This window comes from Acomys russatus, chromosome 2 (assembly GCF_903995435.1).
Source record: "Acomys russatus chromosome 2, mAcoRus1.1, whole genome shotgun sequence".
Lineage (NCBI taxonomy): Eukaryota > Metazoa > Chordata > Mammalia > Rodentia > Muridae > Acomys > Acomys russatus.
In genome coordinates this window covers 51,806,936-51,814,936 of record NC_067138.1, presented here as the reverse complement: position 1 = coordinate 51,814,936, position 8,001 = coordinate 51,806,936, and positions in this window count along the sequence as shown.

Sequence of the window (8,001 nt, the reverse complement as noted above, 5' to 3'; positions counted from 1 at the left end):
AGTCTTGCACTCAGAAGGAATAAGCAGAAGAGTCTAACATTTATTTTACTATCATTTTAAACAATTTTAAGCTTAAATATATTTTGATCATATTCTTTCTCTCTCCATCTTCCTACTCTACGAACTTTAAGTTCTTTCTTAAAAACAAAAACAAAAAAACCCACAAAAAACAAACCCCTGAAATCACGAAACAACAACAACAACAACAACAACAAAAGCCTATCCAAAAACAAGAAAACAAAACACAAAATAAAAGCATGCAAAAAACCTGTGAAGTCTGTTATATATTGGTCAGCCTTTTTTTTTTTTTTTTTTAAGCATAAGGCATACCCTGGAGTGGTTGGTACATTTCTCCCAATGTTATTCTATTAGCCAAAGATATTGGACTGCTTTAGCTTTATGTAAGCACCAACTCAATTTTTCCAATCCTGGTACAGGAAGCTAATTTTTGTGAAAAAAGTGGCCTGGAATGGTAGCATCAGGTAGGTAGGGGGTGGAGAGAGTGTGTTGTGGGAGCCAATATAGGGAGAAACAAACAAATTTAGGAGCATTTGAGATACAGTATGGGAACTCAGTACAGTACAAACTACTTGAAGTTAGTGGAGTACTGACAAAGGATGAAGGTGTCAGTGGGAAGTGTGACAAAAATTACTTTATCTAGAAGAGTTCTAAGCACTTTTAATCAAAACTGATGCTTGCTCAATATCTATAGAATATGACTGACATTTTTTATTCTCTTCTTGAATGGAGTCCCAAGATAGATAATAAAAATTTAGTCACTCATACTAGATTTTAACAAAATTCAATTTATAATTAAACTGCTCTTCTGACCTTCTTAGTTTGCAGTCAGATGAAAGGATTAGAGGGTTCCCTTTTCTGAGGGCTAGAGAAGAGGGGATGGGGAATGAGGGAGGACAGGTAGGACCTGGAGGAGATGAGGAAGGGGCCTACAATCAGGAGGTAAAGTGAATAAATTAAAAGTAAAACAAAATCAAAGGAAAATGCTTCCATAGGATTTGGATGTAAAAACAAAAGAAAAGGAAAATCCCACCTCAAATACTTATGAAGAGAAATAAATCTATATTGTCTGAATTTATAAACCTTGTGGTACTCAGTCTCACTCATACTGACATGAAATAATTTAATTAACAGAGTAGTTTGGTAAGAGAGTTAAGATGAATTTGTCTTTTAATTGTCCCTTGTTTTTCTCAAAGTATAAGGAACTACGCCTTTCATGAGTGTGAGGGGAAGAAAAATTGAACAAACTCATAAGACTGGATAGTGTGACAGATAATAGAGTAAGGTAAGAACATTTTAAAATAAATAAATAGGAAGAACTGAAATGTTGTTAGCAGGCCAGTTTTAGCAGATATGATAAATACTCTCCTTTACTAATCAGGAAAATAAGATGAGCTGATCGATATGTTGATTACTCCTCTATTGAACTTCCTTCTGATATTTTCTTTTAAAAGTATTTTTATTATATATTTGTTAGTTTTGTGATGAGTGCATGTGTTAGAGCATAATTCTCATGAGTAAGCTTTCTCCACCATGTGTAACATGGAAGTCAAACTCAGTTCAATAGGCTTTTTAGCAAGCATTTCTATACTGAACCGTCTTTCAAGCCTCACCGTTCCTTACTTTCTTTCCTTCAGCTTGAGGTTTATTCTCTAAACCTTTATATAACATTCTTCCCAACTCATGAAGCATTGATAAAGCACTGATTTTGTTTTTTAACATCAATTTGAATTTTTTTCTTTGGCCCTGTCAGTTAATAATCATGGTGATGAATTTAATTAACTTAATGGTACATCAAATAGACAAAAATATTTGATTATATCATTCATAAAATTCTTTGGTTACTTAATAAGACTTCTTGTTTGACAAATATCTGTTGGCTAATCTTAGTAAGTATATTAATACTCATAATATCTATTGCATATTTGGTTCATTCATAGGTCTTGGTAAAGATGTAGAAATAAAAACTTTCTTCATGTTAATAATCCCAACAAAGACAAAGCCTTGTGTATCTAGCACCATATTTCAAATGGCAAATTTGAATATGATACTTCTCAAAATTGCATATGTTACTTCTCAAAACTTATTAGAATTACATATTAAATCATTACAGTTTGGAGAAGCTGAGTAAGCCAGTGGTTGAACTGTGAGTTTTATAGATTTCATTCCTTTTGTGAATTTTGTTACTGAAACTCTGTCATATAATGAACTTTCTGCTCCTAATTTTTAAAAATAAGTCATTTGGGCTGGAGAGATGGCTCAGTGGTTAAGAGCACTGCCTGCTCTTCCAGGGGTTCTGAGTTCAGGTCCCAGGGACCACATGGTAGTTTAAAACCATATGTAATAGGAAATAAAATAAGTGAATCTTAAAAAACAAGACTGAAAATTTTTTTAAATAAATAAAAATAAGACATTTGAATTTGGATTATGATAATTTTCAATTCCTTCATATGAAGCTTCTACTCAACTGAGGATCAACAAAAATAATGGGGAAATTGTTTGGAATTAAAAAGTAAGCCAATGAAATATTATAAAATTTTAAAAGTCATAATAGTATAAAAGGAAGAAAAGATAGAAAGAAAATATTGGTAGCAAAGAACTCAGGGAGGGAGGGAAAGAATGATTATGATCAGATATGAAGTGTATTGAGTTCTTTTGAGGGTATGCCTAAACATACCTCTCTCTGTGTGTGTGTGTGTGTGTGTGTGTGTGTGTGTGTGTGTGTGTGCACGCATGCAATGCATATGTGGACATGGTCTTATGGAGGACAGAGTTTGATATCAGATGTCTTCCATACTTTCTCAAACTTATTTATAAGAAATTACCTCTCTGTGAACCTAGAGCTCATATTTCAGCTAGAGCTGCTGTCCAACAAGGATCTAGGTCTTGTCTCTGTCTCTCCAGTGCCTGAATTATAGGTTCTTACTACTACGCCTACCTTTTCACATGGGGATATGACCTCACGTCAGCATGTTTCTGTAATAAGCTTTTGACTAAGTGATGTTCCAGCCCTGAATGTGAGCCTTATAATGAAAGATGTTCGATGTGTAGTTTGGGTTATATTTTGATGTTTTGATATTAGAATCTTTCTTGTCTCTTTAATAAACCACTCATGTTAAACCAAGGTGTCTGACAAAACATAGTCTAAATTATGAATGGCTCATGGCTCTTGATGAATTTCTCACAGAATTGTCTACTCTAAGTTGATAAATGCCTTTAGTTAGTTTTCTGATTTTATTAACCTGTTTGTTTTTTTTTTTTTTGTTTTCTTGTTACATAATACTAGCTTAGCAGGCTTCTTATTTTTTATATATAAAACAAAATTTAATAATATTTCATGTGATTTCTTTGTAAACTATTAACTTATTATTTTTATGTAAGAACGTATACTTCTGATATGTTATCTGATCTTGGAAAATAACAAAATTGTATAAATGTATTTTGTATTTTTAAAGTATAATATGTTGTTGACACACATTATACTTTAATGGTGTTGACACATAGCACACTATAAAGTATTTATACAACAAATCAGTATAGTTACATTCAGGTGCACATAGACAGTCACTTTTGATGTAGATGCAGTACTCAGTATTTATAATTCAATTATTAGTTCTGTAAACCAGGTTGAACTGGGAAACACTGATGTGCTTAATATATATTTGTATAAGGAAGCTCAGGCACCAATGTCAGCAGGTATTCAGCAGGTAGATTATTTGAGGGGAAAAGTAATATAAAAGACCAAATATAGCTGAGAAATATCTAGGACACAGGTTGAATGCTGATGTTAATTATCTTTTAAATATTGACAATTATATTTTATCCACCAGCAACTTGCTGCCTCCACTCTATTTTAATACATCCTGGTGGTTTGTGGGCAATTGCATCAATTTGCCTTTCCAGGGGGAAAATCCTGCGTACAATTAAAGTACCAAATAATCAAGAAAATAAATATACAGTTTAAACTGGAAAAGGATATGTATCCCATACAATAACCTAAAAATTAAGCAAATTCTTGACATTTAATGAAAATCATCTCTTCAAGTGGGCAAAAAACAGACTTCAAACTTTCTCCTGATTTTATGTGAGTTGAAATGTGACTGATATCAACAATGTTTGCCTGGTTGTTGTACTCAGAACAATAACAGGTAAGAACAGACTTAAATGGTCGTTTTCAAGTTCTGTAAGCAGAGCAGAAGGGACATAATTTCAATGACTCCCCTCTGGAATACTTTATGGCATGTGTTCTTCTTGTGATAATATATCTTCCCACTAGGACACATTACCTGTACCGCTCTTCAGTTGTTGTTTCCTCTGAAGCTTTCTTTTTCTCACTTTATGGTGCCAAACCAATGTTTTAAATGCTTTGGTTGACAAAGAATTCTGAGTAATGGTCCCTAAGTACCTTTAAGGTTTCCAGTTGCTATTTTAAATTAATTACTTTGATGACAAAATAACTTTAAGGATCATTTTATTATTTTTTTCAACATAAAATAAAATTATGGTGGTTTGTTTCTCCATCATTCTCCTTCCTTTTCAATCTATTTCTACCATCACTAGACATCAAAGAAAAATATGAGTGTGAAAAATAAAACAGCAATTGGTGAATAGAAATATCATAATTAAAATTAGTCTGGTAACAATGCTGTCACTTTAAACAGTCATTAGATCTATTTTATTCATTAATCTATATTTCTTGCTGTACATGCCTTAGGTTTATCATTTAATGTATAATATTTGCCACATGCATTAACTCCAGAGACATTATCGGCACACAAAGAATGTTGCCTAAATAAATGAATGGAATATAGGGATGAATATATTTAAAGCCTGTTTTATGTACTTGAACTGATTCTCAATTGCCTTACAGAAATCTCAAGAACTACTACAGTCATGTTTCACAATACACAGACACACACACACAGACACACACACACACACACACACACACACACACACACACTCAGCCTCAAATGCTGTTTTCCTATAGTGTAACAACTTGTCCCTACTATCACGACATTTAAAAAACAAAAAACATAGTGTCAATAATTGGTTAACTCTTTTGGAGTTGCTGACAAGTAAAGTCCTCCACTCGATCTCTCAAACATTATAAGGTATTGCCTGCTTAATGCTTCCAGGACTTAACAGTATTCAGGAATCTCATTTCTAAAGATACTGCATAACTGAATCATAGAAAATGAAATTATTCACCTGATAATTACCTGGAAGCTTTATCTCAAATGCACAGTTTTCCAAGTCTTGGAAGGTGTTATGTATCCTATTGGAAGAGAAAAGTAATCAGTAATCATATCCAGATGTGAATCATTTGGGCCATAATAAAATTACTAGACTGTAAATAAAATTTACAATAAAATTACTGGACTGTGTTGCAAGACGTTCTTACATGTGTAATAATGGCATGAACATCAAAGGAATAACTGATCACTTATTATGGGATTTAAGTATTGCCCCAGAACTTCAAAATGAAATAAAACAAATAAGTGGAATAAAGTTAACATAAGACCTCAGCAATAGAAATGATAAAACTATTAATGACAAAATGTAGGAAGATAAATACAAAATACCTCCTATATTCATGCTTTAGTAGAAATAATATTTTTTAATATTTGGAATATGAATATGCAATTTACAGAAAAAACAAAGAACCACAGTTATTTTATATTTTATGTTAGTACTATATACTACTACTAATTTATCTCTCTAACAACAGTATGTATTACCGCACCTTTTATTTAACTTTCTTATTTGTTTTTCTTTTTGGTAGTAATGGGAATTTAACTCAGGACCCACTCTATGCTAAGCAATCACTCTACAGCTTAGCTGAATTCTTATCCCATGTTTTACTTCCACATGAAAAGTATTCAAATGATTCACATCTTCCATGTAAAAATAGACATGCGTACCAATGTAATACAATAGGTGTCTCTAACAGAAAATACAAACATATACCAATAATTGATTGCAGATAAAGAGAAACACACAGTTTCATTAATAAACATCACTGAGGAACCTGGATGAATCTGTTCAGAAGAGTAAAATAATGATGCTCTAATTCTAGCTAAAATTTATTTAAAATGAATTAAAAACATAAACCTGAGAGCTATACTTACGATAATGTATAGATATAATAGGGTATATACTTTCTGGCATTGAGGTAAACAACTCTTGGCAGGTCAACATATCCATAAAAGACAGGGAACCAAAATGAAACAAACAAAATAAAAGAAAAAAGAAAACAAAACAAGATTTCAGGGCTAAAGAGATTTCTCTGTGGTCAGCACTTGTTGCTCTTGCAGAGGATGTGGGTTGGGTTCACAGGAACCATATGGTTGGTAATAACTAATTAGAACATGAATTCCAAAAGAATATGCATTTTATTCTGGCCTTGACAAACACTTCAGACATATACATGCATAGTCGTATATAAACACACACACACACACACACACACACACACACACACACACACAGTAGAAAGGAAACAAAACAAAACAGAACAAAAAATCAAAACCTTAGAGTAGAAATACAATAAATAAGAAAACCCAAAATGATGTAAATCTGCAGACAACACAAGAAATAAATACATGAATAAAAACAATTAGTAAATCTAAAATTGTCTTGGCACAAAATACCCAGGATATCTGGGACATTATTAAAAAAGAAAACCAGAGAAAACCTAAAAAAATAGTAGAAATATACGACAGGAAAAATAATCAAAGGCATGAAAACTATTTTCAGTAAAATTATAAAGCAAAATATCCTTAATCTAAAGAAGAAAATACCTATCTATCTAGGTCTAAGATATATACAGAATATTTAATAGAATGTACAAGAAAACTAAGACCATTTACTATTTAATAACTAAAAATAATCTAAATATACACACCAAAGAATATTTAAATATGCAAGAGGAAAGGAATAAGTGATATGAAAGTGAAAACCTATGACAATAATATCTGATTACTCAAGAAAGGCTCTACAAGCTAGATGGAACTGGACAGATGTTCTACAGACTCTAAGAGACCACATGATGCTAGCACATATTACTAAACCTAGCAAAACTATCCCAATAGAGAGAGAAAATAAGATATCCATCTATCTGAAATACAGTCCTACAGAAGCCGCCAGTAATTTCACCCAAAAGAGTTTAACTACACCCAGGAAAACACATAGAAGTAATCGCATACCAGCAATCAAAAGAAGACACACACAAAGAAATATCACATCTGTATTAGCTGTAACCTTACAGGATTTATAACTACAAGAGAGAATTTTTCTACACACATGCCGATTTTCTCTTTTAATATTTTAGTTATATGAATATATTAGTTTTGTTTACATTTGGTTTCAACATTGCCTTTTCTTAGTTAAAACTGGCCAATAGGTATTCTTTAATTACCACAAACATGTGAAATTTACAAATAATATCAAAAATTTATGTTTAAAAATATCCACCACAATATAGCAGGAATACACATATATTGCTCATAATATCTCTGAAAATCAATGGTCTCATTTCTCCAATAAAAAAGAATTAGACTCACTGTATGAATGCAAAAGATAATCTATTCTCCTGGATAGAAGAAACACACCATAGTATGAACAATAGATATCTCCTCAGGTAAGGATGGTAAAAGATATTCCAAGCAAATGGATCTAAGAAGGAAGCTTATGGGTCTGTTTAATATCTGTTGAAATAGACATCAAAGCAAAACTATTCATAAGATATGTGGAGAGCAGGCCATGACATTGAAAAACTCTACAAAGCAGACAGTACAATTCTTAACATCTGTGCACCATACACAAGGGCACCTTGTAGAAGGCAGCAGCACGAAAATGAGCTACCTAGAGACAACCTACCATTTCTTCATGGTCTATGATGGATCTACCCTGGATAATCAGGAGCTTCGTTTTTTTCTGCTTCTATGTTTGTCTCACATATTGGCATGATATAACTGAGCA